At 41.7% G+C, this 22,653-nt stretch overlaps 1 protein-coding gene across 3 annotated transcripts in view; it reads left to right on the top strand.

Moving 5' to 3' along the window:
* The window catches only part of SCAF8 (SR-related CTD associated factor 8), a 77,041-nt gene extending 55,453 nt beyond the window's left edge, over positions 1-21,588 (top strand). For 2 of the 3 annotated variants that reach the window (XR_014006229.1, XM_081187426.1), the window contains one exon: positions 20,326-21,588. The gene's annotated coding sequence lies outside the window, so the exon portion shown is untranslated. Of the gene's footprint in view, positions 1-269; positions 3,568-20,325 lie in introns of those variants that run through there. The other variant, XM_081187427.1, reaches the window with a different exon arrangement.
* Positions 21,589-22,653: the final 1,065 nt, after the last annotated feature.

Below are 22,653 nucleotides of genomic sequence, written 5' to 3' on the forward strand. Positions count from 1 at the left end.
ACATGTTGGACTGCAGCTCACATTAGCCACAGCCAGCAAGGTTGATGATCAGGAATGATGCAAATTTCAGTCCAATCAATATCTGGAGGGAAGCCTGTCGGCTGCCACTGATGTAAAGGTTGCAACTATCTCTGAATCAACAGATAGTTATGTTGTGTTGAAAATGACATTCAAAAGCAGCTGCAGTGGTTCTTTTGCAACTAATAAATTATTGGCCTTTAGAATATTTTAAAAGTCTGTATTTCTCACATACGATACTTTGCCTCCAGATTAACATCTGGATTCCACCATGTGGATGCTATATTTAAGCCTCAGGGCCCTACAGTGGACCCTAGCCTAGAAGCATCAGAAAAGGGTATTTATAACCAGATTCATAACAATTTAACTCGTAGTTCTTATGACTGTGGCTATATCGATCCAGATTGAGAGCTACTTAATATATGATGTGTGCCATGTGTGTGTTTTATCACAAGTATTCACTGCGAAGACCAAGAATCAACCATACACGCATTTTGCTCATATATGTTACACATATTTTGGAGGACACAAAATATGAAGTGGTACTATGTGTTGAGCAGTAAGTGAATATGTGGCACTGGTCAATTTATTGCATGCTCAACATGCTACTACAGATGTAAAAAGAAGCTTTCTGTTTCAAACTAAGTTGCACAATAAGATTCTATCTTGACTAACCTGTCACAAATGCATTTGGGCCTAAGATTTGTCATACAATGGACTTCAGACTCCTAAAAACCCAGTCAAAACCACTGGATTTAGGATGATTGGAGCTTCACAGCTGGGCTTCACTAGAAATCCCAGGTCTAGCATTGGGACCACATAGCTGTGCTTTGTGGTTTCCTAAGGCCTTGTAGCAGTACTTTGCCTTAGATCACAAGCCCAGCAGCAGGTCTGGCCAAAATCAGTGTATTTCCTGGCCCCAGTCTAATCCACAAACTGTCAAGTTTTCACAGAGCTGAGCCAAGACATGTGGCATTTGTCCACATACAGATGCTGACTAGACTACAGCTGAATCTTACCTCAGCACTGGTGGCAGGATAGCATCCCTCACCATCACTGAGAAAGCAGGCCAGACTGAGCCCAGAAGAGGCTGTGTCACAACAAAGTGGGATTGCTGTCCCTCAACATCGAAGCAGCTGCCTGGGGTTATAGGAAATATGTGTGAAGTGGCAAAAGAAGAAAGGAAACAAGAATGAGAAGAGCAGAGATGAAACAATGTAATCCAATGCATGGATGCTCAGAAGTATCAGTTTTACACACTTAATCTGAGAATAGGTACCACTGAACTCTGGGTAACTCATTTCTGAGTAGACATGCCAAGGATTCTGCTGCAAAAGGTGTATTTGAATGTAGCTTCAGTTCAAGAAACTGACTTTCGCTAAGTGCACTTAATAGATGCATGATGAAAAGGATGTGCCTGCAGTTAGAAAATGTTTTTTCAAAATTTAACTTATTTGAGGTTATCACATCTCAGTTATGTTGCGAATGCAGCCTTTTGCTACCCTGTACATTAAAAACCGCTTGAAACATACACTTTAGAACAAAGAGAGTCAATAATGTATTCTTGAGATGTTGTTGGACAAACTGAGTTGTTAATTTGTTGTTTATTTTGTTGTTAAGATGTTTACACGATTTTGTAATTTTTGCACATTGTTTTTCTCCATTTATTTTTATTACTTTGTTCCACAAATTAATATAGTCCCATCATGCCTGAATATTGGCTATCTTTGGCTGAGCCTGATACTAATCATAGTCTAACACCTGGAGGGCACCTGGTTGGCTGCACCTGTTTTAGAAGAAGTCATTAGTAGGATACCCCAACATGACTCAGCATTAAGTCAAAACATTTAAATGCTCCTTTAATATGAAAGAGGTCTCATATAAGAGGCCTCTGATTACAATTACGACAGCTCCTGTTGTCACAAAACATTCTGATACAAGAAAGTTGAAAATTGAGACATTTTCAGGATTTACAAATCTTATCTACCTCGTCTCATCTTCAAAGTGTTGAGATAACACAACTCAGATTCATTTCAGAACATGTCCCCCTTTTGCTGCAGGTATGAAGAAGACTGGATGCTCAGGCATCCCTGGCTCATGAGAACATCCTTGGCGGTGTTAGCCAAGCGACTCTCTCCATATCAGTCTTCCCACCTGCAATTTGTAGATAATAATACTGGCCTATCTTAAAGAGTGGCTGTAAAGATTGCTGAAATGTCTTGAACTTTATTTATTTATTAGAGTGTTTATTTGTGTATTTGATTTCTCACCCACCCTCTACCGCAGATGTGGAGAACCTTTGGCCCTCCAGATGTCACTGAAATAAGCTCTCATCCCTGGCCATTGGCTGCGCCTGCTGGGACTGATGGGAGCAACATCTGGAGCACCACAGCTTTCCTACACCTATGGGACCGCATAAGGTCCCAAGGCAGATTACAACTGTAAACTATGTGATTATAAAGTGGGGTGGGAACAACCATAAAACACAGAGAGGGTAAAAACACCTAAAACAATTCAGTATATAAAAATAGTTCCAGTACAGATGCAGACTGGGATGAAATAATTGTTGAAAAAGAGAGGTCTTCAGTAGGAACCAAAAGGACAGCGGACATGGCACCTAACGTGCAATAGGAGGATATGCCGAAGAACTGTTGACACCACACTAATGGCCCAATTCCTGTAGTGCATCGCATGATAGCATGTTCAAGAGGTCCTCTTTTGCAGAGCACATTGATCAATTGGGTATATAAAAAGGGATACAATATTTCAGCATCTCCCCAACAGCCAATGAGCATTCCATGACCACTGAGTGTGCTCAGGCTTCGCGATGGGGGAGGGTTCTCCCCTTAGAAGGCAATTTTTCTAAACTTTTTGTACTTCTACGAGCTTTGTTGCCCCCTGCCCCTAGTGATGTCTCCCACTTGTGATTGGTGCCTTTTTCTTACATAAGCAATGGCACTCAAAAGCTGAACGTTGGGAATAGTCCCTATAAGGGAGGGTCGTCTTCTGACTTTAGTGTGATTTGGATGGTATTTTAGTGTAAAAGTGATGAAGACTGAAGACGGCCCAATGGTTGCCTAGTTTAGCTACCAGCTGTGAAACCTTCCTCACTTTATTCTGTATAGATACCACACAATTGAGAGTTTAATGTGCCATCAGCAAGAGGATTTAGGTATCTGGTCTAACAACTTGCCTTTCTTCCACCTGTATGCTATGAAGCATCATTATATTTATTTTGGTTTAGGGTTGGGAATGTAGGTTTTGATTAGCCATTCAGGCAGGACCCTAGAGACCTATTCCCAATGCAATTTAGAACAATTCACAGTTGACCTAGAGGAGGTTCATAGCTTCTGAGACAGGATGAAGTGGGCTTCTAAGGACTATGAGAGTTCTTTTGAATCTGTGTACATTTTTAAAAGGCATCATACATTGAATCGATATGCCATCTGCTTTCATTTTACATCAACACTGAAATTGTATTATTGAACTTTGTAAAACCTATGTATGATAGATGGTGCGTAAAAATAAAGTTTGAATTGCATACACCAATGTATTGTCTCAATAAAACTGGACTTCAAATGTTGGAACATATCTTTTCTTTTGTACGGTGTATGAACACCATTTCAACTTTTGCACTTTAGAAATCCCGCTCTTAACACAAGAGACAAGACAGTATCTGACAATTTTACCTAATCCTACTAATACTTATTTGGAAGCAAGTCTGCAGAACAAAGTGGGACTTGAGTAAATATGTATAAATGCACACATGCTATTGATGAAACATCCTATTGATGTTTCCGAGATGTGTTCCCAAATGCATGTTCTTAGGATACGTACCCTTATACATGCTTATTCATAAATACTCTGTGTTCAGTGACACTTATCAAAGAGGCTAAATATGGATAGGGTTGCAGGCCCAATGTAACAGTCTTGGCCCAAGCTTTATTTACCAGTACAGAAGTGCTTTGATTGAGGCCAGCAAGCAGCTACATCAATACAATAATATATATATTATAATGTGATGTTATAGCAGTATTCAGTGATATTGCACCAGAACTTCAGGCAGCTAAGATAGTATAAATATTATGACTGATGTGTTATTCAACATGCATTACCACCCAAAATTCAGTAAAATGTTATTATTACGGATCAGACTGGAATAGATACTAAGTTCCTATTCAAATATTTAGGATGGGGGGGCACCAGCCTAGCCCCCTATGGGCACTGTGGCACCTGTGAAGGCCTTCATTGGCATGCCTGATTAGGAACCAGAGACTTGGACCTTTCATTTATTTTTTAATAAAAAGTAAGGCTCTAGCCATCTTAGAAAGTTATAAAGCAAAATATGCAGTTTTTCTTCTGAGTGGTTTTTGGGACGAGCTATCCTGGCTGCCCCCACTTGTCAGTGTTTGTGGCCAAACAGCAGGGCTGTGGTTGATAAGTGAGTTGCCAGGAGATCAGGCAAGAGGGGTCCCTGGGCTTGCACAGAGCTGCTGTTTCTCCCTCTCTTTTAGTGCACTTTTCCTACCTCTGTCTTATTGCCTAGCTCTTGGAAGCTTCATAGTTTGCCCTTCCCTTTTCCCAGCAACCAGGATGCATCTTTTCTATGGAGGGTTAATCTGAGATCAGGTACTCCCTAGAAGTTGTTTTCTGCAAATACTACTACACAGTACGTGTGAGCAGATGCTAAAGAATATGCCTTGTCCCCAAAGGGCAAATGTGAAAGCATTGCAAAGAAGCCTAAGCATGTATCCTGCTCTGCAGGAAATAAAGACTAGGCAGTTGTTAAGATTTCACGGTACAATGGTCTACATGTGTACTCAGAAGTAAGTCTTGTGTTTAATGTGGCTTACTTTCAGGTAAGTGGGTACAGGATAGCAGCCTAGGTTGTAGCATTGAGGGGAAACAGGGCTCTTATGCCTTTAATAGCTGTCTGGCAGGAATAAATCCAACATGTTAAGCCTTTTATAGTATGGAAACAGTTATGGGAAAAATTTCACTAGGACTACCACTAGTTTTATGTAATGCCATGCTTTCCAGAGCAATCTATTTGTGTTCTGCCAAGGCCCCATGGCAGCCAATTTGTGACTGGTGCCCCCATCACATTGTCAAAATTCAAAATGTCCCTACTAGTCCTAAAAGGTTGCCAACCCTAATTTAGTCTGATCGTTCCTAGAATAGTAGTACAGTGGTACCTCGGGTTACATGTGCTTCAAGTTACATATACTTCAGGTTACAGACTCCACTAACCCAGAAATATTACCTCGGGTTAAGAACTTTGCTTCAGGATGAGAACAGAAATCGCGCAGCAGTGGCACGGTGGCAGCAGGAGGCCCCATTAACTAAAGTGGTGCTTCAGGTTAAGAGCAGATTCAGCTTAAGAACGGACCTCCAGAACGAATTAAGTACTTAACCTGAGGTACCACTGTATTTCAATTTCTATCCTGTCCTTCCTCTTGAAGGAGCCCAGGGCTGCAAACCCATCAATATAAAAACATTTTAAAAGCATTCTAAACCCAGTCTAAGTCATCCTCCCAGCCAGTGATTTGCCAGGAACAGTATCTCTCAGGGAAAATAAAGAATGGTTTGCCTAAGAATGTGGGCGGAGCAAGATATTTTTGTACATCATGAAATCAGAAGCAGTTTGCAAGTATCTCTTGCAGTTGGAAGAGAAACATATGACGTATATAACCTGTCATAATCTTCACTCACCCTGGTTATCTGAATCCATGATTGCTTCAGTAGTGTAAGGTTTGACTTCAACTTCTTGCAACCGTCCATGATGATAGTTCAATCTTCTGCATCAGCATTACAAGAAAGGTACCAGGAGTATCTTATACCGCCTGAAGGAAATGCCTGATAATAATTGATGAGAAAAACAAAGTCAGTGCAGGCTGCCCTGCTTGCTAGCACACTCATTCATTTATTTATTTTTCATTTCTTATCGACTTCCTTCCATCATGGAATCCAAGATCGTTTACATGTGGCTCCCAGCTGGTCACTAATCCTAGCACTGGCTAGTCCCAGACCTGCTTAGTTTCAGGAAGTTGCTTTCAAATCATACCCTTTAAACCATACTCTGTGACTACATTCTTCCTTATAAGAACTTGCTAGTGTAGAAAGTCCATAGGACCCTGTCTAATGGCATCAGAGAAAACCCCATCCCTTCAGAGGAAGATGTAATTGGTCTGGTGTGGAGCAGGTGTGCCAGAGCTCTCTCCCTTGACTATAAATTATTTGAAATGTTTGGAATCAAGTTAGTTGCATCTGCCACATAGTTTTTCTGTCATCATTTGTTGGTTGGTTGGTTGATTGCCTGTCCTTTGTCCTGATTAGAGCACAAGGCAGCTAACAACGATGCTGAAAGCCATAAAAATGTAACAAAATAATAAGGCAGCAGTTAGAATTACAACAAATTCATGCCAGCTATAAAAATAGCATCATGAAACAATATATTCTCTCAGAAGTGCTGTATGGTTAGTCACCAAATACCTGATGAAATAGAAGTATTTTAAGATGGCACCAAATCACCACCACTAGTGTGTGGAGTTCTGTAGAGGTGGGGCTGTCACAGAAAAGGCCCTGTTCCATGTCACCATCTGCCATTCCTCAGGTCCTCCCTCCCTGAAGTTTGTTTTTTCCCCCTTAGTTCACTCAACGTTATGTCTGAGCACATTCCCAGAATGTTCTCCGTAATACTCTCTGCTGTTAGTGCAGTATGTTGGTGTGGTTTAATCTGCAAATTAATTTAGAATGCATATTAATTTAGAAGTAGTCCTATGGCCACTTACTTGAGCGCAAGCTCCATTGAACTCAATGGGGCTTACTTCCGAGTATGCACACATGCAAAAAAAGTAATTCAAAGGTGGAATTGATGTCCAGAGGAAATTTCCAAAAGGTGGCACTTTGTCCTGGATCTTAGGCTAGTCAATTGAAAAATTGTAGTTTTGGGGAGGCTGTCCTGGTTTTTGCTTTTTGAAACATGGTAACCCATGGCTAAAAGTTTGCCTGTTTCTGAGTTTCAAAGTTTGTTGTAGCCATTCTTCATTATTTTAAAAAAGAAGCAAATTTACCTCAAAGTAACTGATGCCATGCAGACTCATGAGGTATTTAAGCATGTAGTAAAGTAATTTTACCCTTTAATATTCCAGCCAATGTCAGAAACAAAAATCTGTGGGTGAATATTTTCATATGTAAAAAGTAGTGGCATTAGCTGGCAGGAGCAGGGGAGGGTTTGATTCTTCTAATTAAATCTTTGACTATTTTCTAAATTTATTAAAACATCATCTTGCTGCCTTTTCATCATAATGAAATTCAGAGCAGCTGACCCAAATTATAAAGCAATTAGAGCTGTTTTCTAAAATAAGCAGTATATAAATTTTGTTAAATAAAAATAAAACAAAAAGAGTGAACCCAAATCGAAACACAGATATAATTACAGCAGGAACGATAAAGTGTGCGACCAGAAATTAATCAAACCTGGGATATATTGTCAGCTTTATAGTGGCCTGATCTCTTACCTTGTTTGACAATGGCTAATATTAAGGATATTAATACAGTGGTGCCCCGCAAGACGAATGCCTCGCAAGACGGAAAACTCGCTAGACGAAAGTGTTTTCCGTTTTGGAGGTGCTTCGCAAAACGAATTTCCTATGGGCTTGCTTCGCAAGACGACAATGTCTTGCGAGTTCCTGCTGGGTTTTTTTCCCTCCCCCCCCTTTTCTAAGCCGCTAAGCCGCTCATCAGCTGATCCAATCAGCAGATAAGCCGCTAAAAGCCGCTAATAGCGCTAATCCGCTAATCCTTCAATGGGCTTGCTTCGCAAGACGAAAAAACCGCTAAACGAAGAGAATCACAGAACGGATTCTTTTCGTCTTGCGAGGCACCACTGTAGTTTACACTGGTAGTCAATCAGCTTTGTTCCCAGGAACTCCTGGAAGCTTAGTGTGATTCTTTGGTTTGAAAACAAGTGCCTTAGAAAGAATAGAGATGAAGTTTATAATGGAATGTTTTGCCTTAACTCTGTTCTTCGTAAGTTGTATATTTGTTAAGGGTAGTAAAATGCTTTTTCTTTGTGAGAATACAAGTACAGTGGTACCTTGGAGTTGAACGCATTAGTTGTTGAACCTTTCGGCTCCCGAATGGTGCAAACATGGAAGTGGGTGTTCCGGTTTGCGAACGTTTTTTGGAAGCTGAATGTCCTATGTGGCTTCTGCAGCTTCTGATTGACTGCAGGAAGCTACAGCAGCCAATCAGAAGCTGTGCTTTGGTTTTTGAACTGTTTTGGGAGTCGAACAGACTCCCGGAACGGATTAAATTTGAGAACCAAGGTACCACTGTAACACCAGATAAGCAACCCTACAATATTGCCGGAGCTCTTTCCTTTTGACTTGGTTTTATTTTTCTCCCTGTACTATTTCTCTTAATAACATCCCTCAGGATTAAATTTAACAAGCTCGCTATTCATTCTTTGAATAAGTACTTGGCTTTCATTAAAACTTACCTGTCAGCAATTAATCAGACATCTCCCAACACTTGAGGTTTCTGGGAGGGAGAGACTTACGTCCTGCACTTACGCCTTCAGCTGCAGTTAAGACCTGCTAAGTTCCCTCTTAGTCATTTCCTTTCTAATAAAAAGAGTCTTTCCTTATTTGAAAATCATTGCATTCCACCAATGACTCTCATTGGAGGTTTCTCCACCACTTCCAGGTCTGCTGTTAACTTTAAGATGGTACAGTTGTTATAATCCTAATAATGTTGTTTTCTTTACATTGTTGTCGATATTTCTGACAGCACAGATTCAGTATTGGAGGCCCCAAAGCAGTTGAAATCTTCGGGGAGGTAGGGAGGGCCTTCACAAATTATCTTTTACCAACCAATAATTTTCATAAACCAAATCAATATTATTTTGATCTGTTGTCACAGGGCCCCTTAAAGGTGTGGGGCCCATTGGCTGGTGCCTACTTGGTAATCCGGCACTGTACAGATTGTAATTATGACAAATACGAGTAAGATTATTTCATTGACAATGACCAATATAGAGTTTCATATAACAGCTAGGAAAGTTTCATTTACTGTTCAAACTATTTTCAAACCTTCCATTTAAATGTATTTTCCGCCATAGACCATCCATCCATCCATCCATCCATCCACCCATTTATTTATTTATTTATTTATTTATTTATTTATTTATTTATTGCCTCTCAAAGCAATTTCCAAATATACCTTAAAACAACTAAAAAATAGTTTTGAAAGCAGTATGGAAGAATGACTAAATATAGATTTTAAAAAACAAAACAAGATGGAAACCAAAGGGAGAGAGTGACCTTTTATTTATTTATTTTAAATGATATTTATTAATATTTCACAAACAATAGAAACAAATTTCAACAAATTCCATCATTCAAACTACAAAAGCAAAACAAATAAAAAAATACACAGTAGAAAAACAGGTGATAGAAAAAAGAATAAAGAATAAGAACAAAGAGAAAAGCCAAAAATCAAAACTGAAAAATAGATTAATATTTTCAAATCTTATATTTTCTTCACTAGTTTCTTGACCTCCTCACACCTCCCATTTTGTATTCCAGTTCAGATATTATATTCAGCAAATCCTTAGCCTCTAACATTCATCCTTACTCCATATGTTAACCTATTATTATAAATATCCATTTCCAGTTATCAATCCCTATTTACATTTTCTTAAGCATCTCTTTACCAGTACCACTTATTTTCACTCAAACGTCATTTCAACATTCCTTAATTTTACAGTGCTTCTGCAAGTAATCTTTAAACGTCTCCCAATCTTCCTCCACCGACTCTTCTCCCTGGTCACGGATTCTGCCAGTCATCTCTGCCAATTCCATGTAGTCCATGACCTTCATCTGCCATTCTTCCAGTGTGGGTAGCTCCTGTGTCTTCCAATATTTCGCGATAAGTAGTCTTGCTGCTACTGTTGCATACATAAAGAAAGTTCTATCCTTCTTTAACACCAATTGGCCGACGATGCCCAGTAGAGAAGAAAAGGCCACAGAACGTCTGTCACTGTAAAAAACCACATCACAGCTAACAGGCATTTTCTCGTGCAACTCTCACTCATTGCAGTGGCCTTGAAGAGAACTTCCCATTCAATTGTGCCCTTAAAAGGAAAGAGGTTTTGTGTGTCATGGAAAGATGGGAGGAGGCGTGGCTCAGTTGATGCCTTGTGTGCTGAAGGTGCCAGGTTCAATTCCACAGAAACTCTAGACAAAACAATCTCTGGTGGCTGGATTAGAAAGGCCCCCTCCTGAGTCTGTGGGGAGACCCATCACCAGCTACTGTAAACAAGAATCCTGTGTTAGAGGGGAACCAATTGTCTGTCATGGTCGGAAGCGGCTTCCTATTATTCTTTCTTCCAATTCTAATGTCCATGTATTTTTGAGATAATTAAATGGTATGCATCTGGAAAATCCAGCATTTGTCTCTAGTTTTAGAAGGCTGCAGAGAAATGAGGTAGAACACACCAATTCTCTCTGACTCTTATCTTGTGTTTGGGGCTGAAAGTTATGGAAACTGCTATGCTGTCCATGAATCATTTGTGGAATACACACACACACACACACACACACACACACACACATATGTGTGTGTGTGTGTGTGTGTGTGTGTGTGTGTGTGTGTGTGTTTTATCTGGTGTTGTGAGGTAACTTATCTCCAACTTGGATATGACTTTTATAATCATAGAACAATAGAATCATAGAGTTGGAATAGACCACAAGGGCCATCGAGTCCAACCCCCTGCCAAGCAGGAAACACCATCAGAGCACTCCTGACATATGGTTGTCAAGCCTCTGCTTAAAGACCTCCAAAGAAGGAGACTCCACCACACTCCTTGGCAGCAAATTCCACTGTCGAACAGCTCTTACTGTCAGGAAGTTCTTCCTAATGTTTAGGTGGAATCTTCTTTCTTGTAGTTTGGATCCATTGCTCCGTGTCCGCTTCTCTGGAGCAGCAGAAAACAACCTTTCTCCCTCCTCTATGTGACATCCTTTTATATATTTGAACATGGCTATCATATCACCCCTTAACCTCCTCTTTTCCAGGCTAAACATGCCCAGCTCCCTTAGCCGTTCCTCATAAGGCATCGTTTCCAGGCCTTTGACCATTTTGCTTGCCCTCCTCTGGACACGTTCCAGTTTGTCAGTGTCCTTCTTGAACTGTGGTGCCCAGAACTGGACACAGTACTCCAGGTGAGGTCTGACCAGAGCAGAATACAGTGGCACTATTACTTCCCTTGATCTAGATGCTATACTCCTATTGATGCAGCCCAGAATTGCATTGGCTTTTTTAGCTGCCGCGTCACACTGTTGGCTCATGTCAAGTTTGTGGTCAACCAAGACTCCTAGATCCTTTTCACATGTACTGCTCTCAAGCCAGGTGTCACCCATCTTGTATTTGTGCCTCTCATTTTTTTTGCCCAAGTGCAATACTTTACATTTCTCCCTGTTAAAATTCATTTTGTTTGTTTTTGCCCAGTTCTCTAATCTGTCAAGGTTGTTTTGAAGTGTGATCCTGTCCTCTGGGGTGTTAGCCACCCCTCCCAGTTTGGTGTCATCTGCAAATTTGATCAGGATGCCCTTGAGTCCATCATCCAAGTCATTGATAAAGATGTTGAATAAGACCGGGCCCAAGACAGAACCCTGTGGCACCCCACTAGTCACTCTTCTCCAGGATGAAGAGGAACCATTGATGAGCACCCTTTGGGTTCGGTCAGTCAGCCAGTTACAAATCCACTGAGTGGTAGCATAGTCAAGTCCGCATTTTACCAGCTTCTTTACAAGAATATCATAGGGCACCTTGTTGAATGCCTTGCTGAAATCAAGGTAGGCTACACCCACTGTGTTCCCTTCATCTACCAGGCTTGTAATTCTGTCAAAAAACGAGATCAGGTTAGTCTGACATGACTTATTTTTCAGAAATCCATGCTGACTATTGGTGATCACAGCATTCCTTTCTAGGTGCTCACAGACTGTTTGCTTAATGATCTGCTCCAGAATCTTCCCTGGTATTGATGTCAGACTGACTGGGCGATAATTATTTGGGTCCTCTCTTTCCCCCTTTTTGAAAATAGGGACAACATTTGCCCTCCTCCAGTCTGCCGGGACTTCGCCTGTTCTCCAGGAATTCTCAAAGATGATTGCCAGTGGTTCTGAGATCACATCTGCCAGTTCTTTTGATACTCTTGGATGCAGTTCATCTGGCCCTGGAGACTTGAATACATCTAAACTAGCCAAGCATTCTTGTACTATCTCCTTAGTTATTCTGGGCTGTGTTTCCTCTGCTGAATCATTTGCTCCAAATTCTTCAGGTCGGGCATTGTTTTCTTTATCGGAGAAGACTGAGGCAAAGAAGGCATTGAGGAGTTCAGCCCTTTCTGTGTCCCCTGTTTGCATTTCACCATCTTCTCCTCTGAGTGACCCCACTGTTTCTTTGTTCTTCCTTTTGCTACGGACATACCCATAAAAGCCTTTTTTGTTGCTTTTAACCTCTCTAGCAAGCCTGAGTTCATTCTGTGCTTTAGCTTTTCTGACTTTGTGTCTACATGTGCTAGCTATTTGTTTGAATTCCTCTTTGGTGGTTTCCCCCCTTTTCCATTTTTTGTACACGTCCTTTTTTAATCTTAACTCAGTTAAAAGTTCTTTAGATAGCCACCCTGGCTTCTTTAGGCACCTTCCATGTTTCCGTCTCATTGGTATTGCCTGAAGTTGTGCTTTTACTATCTCCCTCTTAACAAACTCCCAGCCATCATGAACTCCCTTTCCTTTTAGTATTACTGCCCATGGGATCTCACCCAGCACTTCCCTAAGTTTTATGAAGTCGGCTTTCTTAAAGTCAAGAAATTGAGTCCTAGTATGCTTGGCTGCTCCTTTTCGCTGTATAGTAAACTTCAGAAGAGCATGATCACTCGCGCCTAATGATCCTTCCACTTCTACCCCACTAACCAGGTCATCAACATTGGTTAGGACCAGATCTAAAATGGCTGTTCCTCTTGTTGCTTCTCCCACTTTCTGGACAATGAAGTTGTCTGCAAGGCCAGTGAGGAATCTGTTTGACCTTATGCTCTTGGCTGAGTTTGACATCCAACAAATATCTGGGTAATTGAAGTCCCCCATTACTACTATCTCCCTTCCTTTTGCATGCTTGGCCATCTGTTCCAGGAAGGCATCATCTATGTCCTCCGTTTGGCTTGGGGATCTATAGTAAACTCCCACAATGAGGTCTCTGTTATTCTTCTCTCCCTTAATTTTGACCCAAATGCTCTCACTTTGGCTTTGAGGTTCTAAATCTTGGATCTCTTCACAGGTATACACATCCCTGACATATAACGCCACTCCTCCTCCTTTCTTGTCTGGTCTTTTTCTCTGAAATAGATTGTATCCCTCCATTATTACATTCCAATCGTGGGACTTATCCCACCAGGTTTCAGTGATGCCTATTATGTCATATTTAGTTTGCTGTACCAAGAGCTCAAGCTCATCTTGTTTATTTCCCATGCTTTGCGCATTAGTATACAGACATTGAAGTCCATTAATCATTCCCCGTGTCTCTTATTTAAGGATTTTTTCCTCCCACCACTAGGCCTGCGTGCTGTTTGCTCCATTTGGTCTATGACATTTGGATGATCATCTTCATCAATTGATAGACTCCTACCTTCAGGAGCACTGTCTCCCTCCCCCACATTAGTCAGTTTAAAGCCCTCTCTCCCTGGGCCACGTCATTCAACTGGGAGGACAGATGAGACGACAATTTGTGCATTTAATTGCTTCAATTTCCTGCCCAGAGCCTCGTAGTCTCTTTTGATCTTCTGGAGGCTATTGCTTGCAGTGTCATTGGTTCCCACATGAACCAAGAGGAAGGGGTATTTGTCAGTGGGTTTTATGATTCCTTGCAGTCATTCAGTTACATCTTGGATCTTAGCCCCGGGGAGACAGCACACCTCCCGAGACATCTTGTCAGGCCCACAGATCACTGCTTCTGTTCCCCTCAGTAGGGAATCCTCTATCACCACTACACGCCTCCTCTTAGGTTTGGTCGGGGTTCTTCCGTGAGCTGTCCGTTCCAAGGTCGCCTGCACATTCCCTGAGGACTGACTTTGCTGCTCGTCTGTAATGAGGGAGAGATCCTCAAATGGAGTCTGTTCTTCGTCTTCCATGCTAGGGGAGAGGACTTCAAAGCGATTGTGTATTTCTAAAGAATCAGAGCGAACCCTGGGCCTCCTACTTCTTTGAGTCATGTTTCTCCATATATCTGGCACCTGTGTTGGTGAACTAGCCTCCTTCTCAGGGGTGTCCCCTGTCTCCTCCTTGGTGGAGACTGTGTTCTCTGTTGCTTCCAAGAAGAGCTCCAGCTCTCTAATTCTTTGGAGCGTAGCTACACGTTCCTCCAGTTGCTGGACTTTGTCTTCTAAGAGGGCAATCAACATACAATTGCTGCAGGTAAAGCTGCCTGCAACCTTTGGCAAGATGGCAAACATTGCGCAGGAACCGCAGGCGACTGCAGCTGTTCCCTCACCCTCCATCTTGAAAACGTGTCGTTGGGGGTGGCTACAGTGGTCCCCCATCTTTGCACAGGGAGAGCAGCTAATCAGCCACAAAGAAACACACACACAAGAAAATTATTTTGCTCCTTCTTCAGCTGCTGCCCGGCAAGCTCTGATATAATATAATAAGCATAATAATATATAAATAAGCATACAATTTGCAAGTACTAATATTTGGGGATGTATAAGTAGCAACCCTAATTGACATCCCCTGAGGATACAGACTTTACATATGCCACGTACAGTGAAAAAAGCTAGATGGTACGCATTTTGTTACTTTTTGAAGATGTGAATGGATTCACACATCCATCTCTTTCCAACGTTGGATGCAGACAGTGGCTTGTCTACAGAGGAAAACATACATGCTACAATTTTATACTGGACTCTTCTAACACATTTTTCTTTTGACACGTTAAGACCATCATTTTTAATTCTACACTGGAAAAGGACCAGATTATATCCCTTCTATTTTCAGCAGCAGAAAATACATGGAAACCAATTTGAAGTAGCTCAGGCAATGCACCTTTTGTATTCCGTTTATAATCCTCTCACCGTTGTTTTCATAGGAGGAGGGAGCCTGTCACAAAATTACAGTCATCACATCTAAACCCGCCTGTCAAGATATACCCCAAGGGTCTGTACTCCTACACTGAACTTTATTTTGCCATGCTGCAGCAACCTTGATGAAGACTGCCTGGAAAACTAACCATTTCCATTGGATTAGGCAGGATATAAATGTATTAAGTAAATACAGACTAATCTGAGTGTAAAGCAGAGAACATAAGTGATCTTTACCTGCAGGAAATAGTTCCAGAAAGTTACTACAGTGGTACCTCGGGTTACAGACGCTTCAGGTTACAGACTCTGCTAGCTCAGAAATAGTACCTCAGGTTAAGAACTTTGCTTCAGGATGAGAACAGAAATTGCATGGTGGCGGCATGGCGGTGGTGGGAGGCCCCATTAGCTAAAGTGGTACCTCAGGTTAAGAACAGTTTCAGGTTAAGAACGGACCTCCAGAACGAATTAAGTTCTTAACCCGAGGTACCACTGTACTTCAGTTCTTCCTAGCCCTGAACATGCAAATCCTATTTACAAAGTTATTTCCACCCATCATGCCACTTTTAATTGCAGCCACCTTTGCACCTCAAGGGGAATAGAGAAATATTTTCTGTAGGCCGCAGAATGAACCAATAGAATCCACAAAATGTTTTACATTTTTACATTGGATAATTTTCTACCCAAGACATCACTTACCTAGGCTTCCTTCTGAGTAGGCATATAGGACTGCAGCTACGTTAACAGGCCCATTGTAGCGCTTGATTCAGTTAAGTTAATGTTCTTAAACCTAAATAGCATATGCCATCAACTCGTAGATTTGTAGATGCTCCACCTCAGGCAGTGATCCTAACCAGAGGACAGGATTCCAGCCCAAGGTTGAAGGGGGGGTGTCACTAGACACAGGTGTTAGAACCATAACATCACATGCCACCAATCCCAATTCATGATCCAGCAAGCAAGCCATGGTTAACAACCATCTGGTTCCATCAAGGCAAGAAGCAAATCAATATTGAGTCTTAAGTAGGACTGCAGCTTCCTTTGAGCAGCTAGGTCCATCCTTTATGGGCTGTGCTTCTACCCATGTCTGCTTTAGGAGCCTTTGACTCTGATGGCATGGGGAGTTTGGAGTTCTGCTATGGACGCTGATCTGGTCCTTTGAATCTGAGGGAGGTAATTTGAATTTTTCAAACATTACAAGCTTGACATTACAAGCTCCTCTGGTGCTGAAAGTCCTAAGCAGGGCAGGAAATCAAATACTGGTTCTGAGGGGGAAATCTCCTTGCAGTCTAAGATCTCCGCTTATCAATGACCTTTTCCTCTTATAATAGCCCTAAATAATGACAGTGGAACTTAATCTTATTTATTCCAAATTGAGCTTTCCTTTGTTAGAGCATGATCTAGCACAATACTCCTTTCTCTCCTCCTGTGCTCTGGTGATATAATTGTGAAGCTCCAAAATGATATTGTCATTGTTATTGTTATTGTTACTGTTACAGTGGTACCTTGGTTTAAGAACAGCTTAGTTTATGAACAACTTGGATTAAGAATGCTGCAAACCCGGAAGTAGGTGTTTTGGTTGGTGAACTTTGCCTTGGAAGCAGAACGTGTTCCGCTTCCTGTTGAGTGTAAATTGAGTCCCCCCGCTGCTATGGAAAAGCACGCCTTGGTTTAAGAACACTTTGATTTAAGAACGGACTTCCAGAACAGATTAAGTTCGTAAACCAAGGTACCACTGTATTATTAAACCACCCTTCACACTAAATTCCCAGGGCAAGTTGCAATATTAAAACACAATATTAAAAACAGTTTAAAACAACTTGAGGTGGGTCCCAGAAATACACCTCAAGTTTCCAAAGCTAGGGTAAATGAGTGCCTATTTGGTAGGTCCAGGGTCATACAGTGACATTGGAGCAATTGCCACAGGCACCCCCAACTCTTAACAGTGATTATATATTAACTCTTAACATGTAACATATATACTTAAAAATGAACCCACCATTAAAGCAATTCTCTGCTTATCATTGCTAGGCTCCCTCCGCCAAAATAATCTTCATAATCTTCTGTAAGGTATGCAAGGCCACACCCTGCAGAGCCTCTGGAGGGAGTGAGATCATTAAAAAAAATAGCGTAACAATTGTCTCTCTACAACATGCCCTCACTTTTTGATCTTACTACAAGATGAGCGTCATCAAGAATCTGCCTGCATCTTACCACAGAGATCATTACAACAAGGGAAGAGCTACTCATGTTGGCCCTCAAGGATTTATATATATATCCTGTATATAAATCCAGCATCTTTAATTATGCCCAGAAGGATACAATGGTGTATTGTTCTCCTATAAGGATGTACACCACTGGGTTCTGCAGCAGATGTATCCTTCCAAGAACTATCAAAGAGCATTTTAGTAGCTAAGCTTTTAGTAGTTACTAATCGTCAATTGTTGATACAGGTTCAGTGGTATTTAGAAGAAGCATCAACCTTTTCCTTTTATTGGTGTGATACCATATTCTACCATTTCTGTCCTGTGTTCTGCATGGGTAATCTAATATATGTGGTCCTATTTAATAGAGCACTTCCTGTGGGTTGAATCCAATGCTAGTTCTAGTCAGAAGTAGACACACTGAAATTAACGGACCTGACTAACTTAGGTTCATGGATTTCCATAGGAGACAAGTTGAGATTGAAGACCTGCTAATTTACTGTTGACTTCCTACAAGCCAAGGAACTCTGAGCTGCTCTCTCTCTGAGCTCCTCCTCTCAGCTTCCTGGGTGCTGAGGCACTGACCTCTATTTTTATTTACAGTATTAATTAAATTTGTATACCGCCCTTCCTCTGTAGTTCTCAGGGCAGTTCACAGCCCTTGAGCCAAAGGACTGTCCTAGGTCAATTGTCTCAGGTGGTTATGTCGCAAGAGTAGGGCTGTAGCAGCTTTATGACCTTGGTAGAAAGGAGATCATGCTAGTAGGTCCCCTCTGTAAAATAAATAACAGTTGCATATGTACAGAAATATGCAGAAATAAAGAGGCTGACAAAAGCACTCTTGAGCTGGTTTTATTGAGTCAAGCAAGACCGTAAGCTGTCATTATGGAGCAATTTTTCAGAACAGGAAATTAACCCAAACATTTTAATGTGCTGTGCAGCATTACTCCTAAGTGCATGGGTTTTTAATAGATCTTAATTTTCTTTGGAGAGTTGGCAGATTCCTGTTTGTTTAAACATATTCTTTAGATTATGTTTCAGATATTTTAAACTTTCCAAGGGGAATTATTTACTTGCCGTCTATCCCTGCCCAGTCTCGAAGCAGTTCTGTCAAGTGCTTCCTTGGCACGTTTTATTCTGCACTCTGAGGTTGATTGAACGGGAAATGCCTTCTGATTTACATTGGAATATCTTTGGACAAAGTAAGGGCTAGGTTCTTGAATGCATGTCTATTTAGTTGTTACCCCACCTGATTCTGAGGGCTCTGTTGACATTGCATTAGTTCAAAGGATGGATTCTGAAGCACTTATGGTGTAGCCTATCAGACCAGCAAAGCGGGTGGGTTACAGGGAACTCCTTGAGTAGAGTTACAACTTTTGGGACACCCTCTCCCTCTAAGCAACCACAAAAGAAAAAGGGTTTGTGGGGTGGTTCCAGTGATGTGGGAGCAGCAGAACTGTGGCTATGCAGCAAGGGTAGGAGACCTTCATCATCTTGAGGACCTCATTCCCTTCTGGGCAAACTTCCAGGGCCCACATGCCTGTGGTGGGCAGGGCCAGAGGCAAAGGAGGGGGGCAGACCAACAAATGTAAATTTTACCATTGTACAATAAGCTAGGTTCTGCCCACACTCTGTCCTACATCCAGGCAAGCAAGGGTCATTAACAGAGTTCAAGGGCAGATTTTAGCCAATCAAAAGGACTCGGGATCTGAGGCAGGGCCTGGGGAGAATGCCACAGGCAAGATATAGAGCTATGGAGAACCACATTTGATCCCCACGAGTGAAGCTCTCCACACAGGTATACAATATATACCGTATGGGATTTGCTCAGAATCCTACCTGTTCATTGCTGACGCCACCAGCCTGCTAGGTAGGCTTCTGGTGGGCCAAGGTGTGTTGTACCACGATCACTGTGTAGCTTTCCAGGTTTGAATGTGTTGGACCAGTGTAACAGGACCCTTTCCCTAAATGTGGACATTTCTTGAATGGTTTAGAGTACAGTAACCTTAAGTCAAGGTCCCAGGATTTGTGTCTCAGATAAACTCAACTGTCACATGCCTTCCCACCAGGTATTCATTCCAAGCTGGATAAAATACACAGAGTGCTTTTGTTCAAAGATGATAATTTATTTCATATTCATTTGCAGAAGAGACAAAATAATAAAAAAACTATATGCAGATGCCATTTAATGAGTTAATGCAGTACCTAGATGATTCAGGTGAGGCAGGAGTCTGCAGTGACGTCATCAGCATCACTGATTTTGGGAACAATTGTGATGGGTGTATATTCAAGCTCTTTGGATAATTCATTTCTTAGTATGATGGTCTTCTTTATAACAACCCACTATTCTTTGCTGAATTAAAGTATGAATAACAGAAAGTTTTGAAAAAGAATTTAAGTTCACCCCTTAGAAGTGTGTCTTCTAAAAAATGTGTAGCAATCTTGCAGTCAAAGTAAGCAAGAAGAGATAACTGTTCAGTTTAGTCTGGAGAGCACAGAGAAAACAAATAGTATCAATGCATAGACCAGCCTTGTAAACAAGTCCACAAAATTTACTAGCCTGCCAGCCCTCACTTGCCCCGATAAAACCCTACCCTGTTGAACTATCCTGCCAGTGCTTGGCACAAGAGGGGCAGATTTCCCTGCTCTAGAAGACTGCTTGGTTTCTCTTGTGGTCACAGAGGGAGGACTGAGTGCCCAACCCCTTTTCTGCCAACCCACTCATTCACTTACATAGAATTCCATGCACTCACATGCAATTTCTGGTCACCTATAGCAACCAGAAGCGAGGCTTAAACACAAGACCGTACTCGACTTCAGACATTATTATTAGCTTGCTGAAAACATTAAATACTAACCTAGGGAATTTTCTGTATTTGCTTTTGAATGTTGAATCTGTTTTTCATTTGTTTAAAAAAAGCTCGAAACATGCGTCCAGTGACAATTAGTAATTATTCCTTTTGTCAACAGGCAATATGATGAAGGATGTTGTGGCAGCTTACCGGGTGCTGAGCTTGGCAGAGTTCAATGAGAAGAACTTCAGTGTTCTTTTGGGAATCACATCGGATCTTGGTTGCGAAGTATTAGAAGGAAGGAACCTGGCGTTATATATTGAGGAAGCGTTGTGTGTCAGAACACACTTTCCAGTAGAAACCAGGGATTACGAATGTACCTACCAGTATTACCTGTCTGAGGCAGGCTTAATTTTATAAATTGAAAGCAATAAACTCTATGAGTTTTTTTAAAAAAAACAACAACAAAGAAATCTTTTTTTTGTGTTTTTGAGGATGATCTGCTCAAAGGAACAGTTGTTGTTTTGCATCCAATACAGAGAGAGGCTCTTCTGCAGGCCCAGAAGAAAACACTGGACTGTAAATCATAAACTAAAACCCACTTGCATCTTCTAATCCTAGTCATTGAAGGACAGGTTGCAAGAAAACAAAAATGCTACAGTGTTAAAGGTGTTCCATTTTCTTTCAGGACATGTCTCTACATGTGTTCTTAGGAGGCTCCATTTGATGTAACGCCACATGTGCAATCATTGTGTAGACCTTGAATTGTGACTGGTGCCCTCAGTTCTGGACGTTTGCACTGACAAAGGTGTAATGCCAAAGCAGCATCATGTTTTGTGATCCATTGAAACGCCACTTCCTAAGCCCTTAATTCCTGGCACAGGAAGTCTAAGGCTCTGGGTTTAAGGCCCGGAGAACACTTGGGTATTTTCAGGTTGATGAGCTGAAAGGTCTTCTGAGTTTCAGAAGAACTGGAAATTAAAATCCCAGGGCCGATATTTGGCCAGCCTCGTCCTTCGGTTCTCTATTAATAACTAGAAGACTAAGCTCTAAAAAGAAAAGTAATGATGAAATTGGGAAAGGGTGGGAATTAAGTAATTTTAAAATGCACTCAGCAGTCATATTCCTAATTAAGCACCCAAAGAAAAGCTCTACATTTCAGGCTCAAACATGTGGACTTGGTTTAATGATCAACTCAGGTGGGGTGGGGGGTGGGGAGAAGCATGATCATAAGCCATATGTGAAAAGGTCATTTTTGTCTATCTGCTTATTTGTGTTTTGTTCTCTCAGAATGAAAGGGCCAGTCACTTGGAATGTTGTAGTTCATGGTCTCTTGAAATCTGATTAGTCAGAATCGTTCAGCAAGATCATTCCCCTTATGCTGTACCTGCATGGTGACTGCAGCATTGGACCTGTATAACCATAAACGAAGAAGAAAAGTTTTGATGCACAGTTTATTATTTCACCATTGTCTGCATCTTGTAAAGCATGGCTTTTAAATCTTACTGTGTGCCTTTGTTTAGTTTCCCATGCTGTGTACAACACAACACTTTGGAACATAGATTACCTAGGGTGTGTTGCCACTCTCCCTAGGTGAGCCCTCAAAATGCAGACGTCGTCTGCAACCCCCCCCCCCCCCAATCTACTACCACTCTCCACAGAAACAGGTCTGCGCTGTTTCTGTTATATTTTCAGTGCTGTGGTTGATACACTCATGGCTCCTTCTGTTTCGGTCTGAGTCTTTGTTCAACTTTTACAGGGCCAATACCATGTTAAGGCTAGAAAACAGACAGACAGTTGCAAGAACAGATACAGGTGACATACTGTGCTGTATTTCCCTAGCAAGGAAAAAATTGTCCGCAATAGCCTTTCCCCATGAGCCACAGTAGGATGATACTTTTATTAGGATGAGCTGAAATGTCACAAAATCCAGAGTGTCTTTGTTCGCTGTTTTGTGACACTTTAGTTAATGCTGATAATGGTGTTGCCCTGCTTTAGAATTTTATTTTTCTGACACACCAACACAGAGCACCCTATGCCTTTTGTGAAAAAGTGCGTGCCCATCACTACCAATCTTCCCCAAAGACCTACGGCTGCAGGGGAGTTTGGGGTGGGGGGGGAGGGTGTTCTAGATGGCTGATAGTTCAATGTTGAAGCTACACACCTGGACAGTACTGCATGTGAACTGTGTGCTGTAGATCAGGGGTGCTCAGCCTGGTGCCCTCCGGGTGTTGTGGACTTCAACTCCCATCATCAGTGCTGGCTGGGGCTGATGGGAGTTGTAGTCCAAAACATCCGCCCTAGACCATGTCCCAGAATCATCTGCAATGCAGGGGGGTTCCTTAGCAGCTAAGTGGGTTCTTTTTTAAAAAAAATTGAAAATACCAATTGTGCTCTAGGGTCAGGGCTGAGCTATAGGCCAGTAAGCTGGGAATTAGGAGGTCAGAACTGAGGGATCAACCCAGGCATCAGGGAACAAAACTAAGGAGCTGGAGCTAGAGAAGGC

Source organism: Podarcis bocagei (assembly GCF_964188305.1).
Source record: "Podarcis bocagei genome assembly, chromosome: 3".
NCBI classification, from domain to species: Eukaryota; Metazoa; Chordata; class Lepidosauria; order Squamata; family Lacertidae; genus Podarcis; species Podarcis bocagei.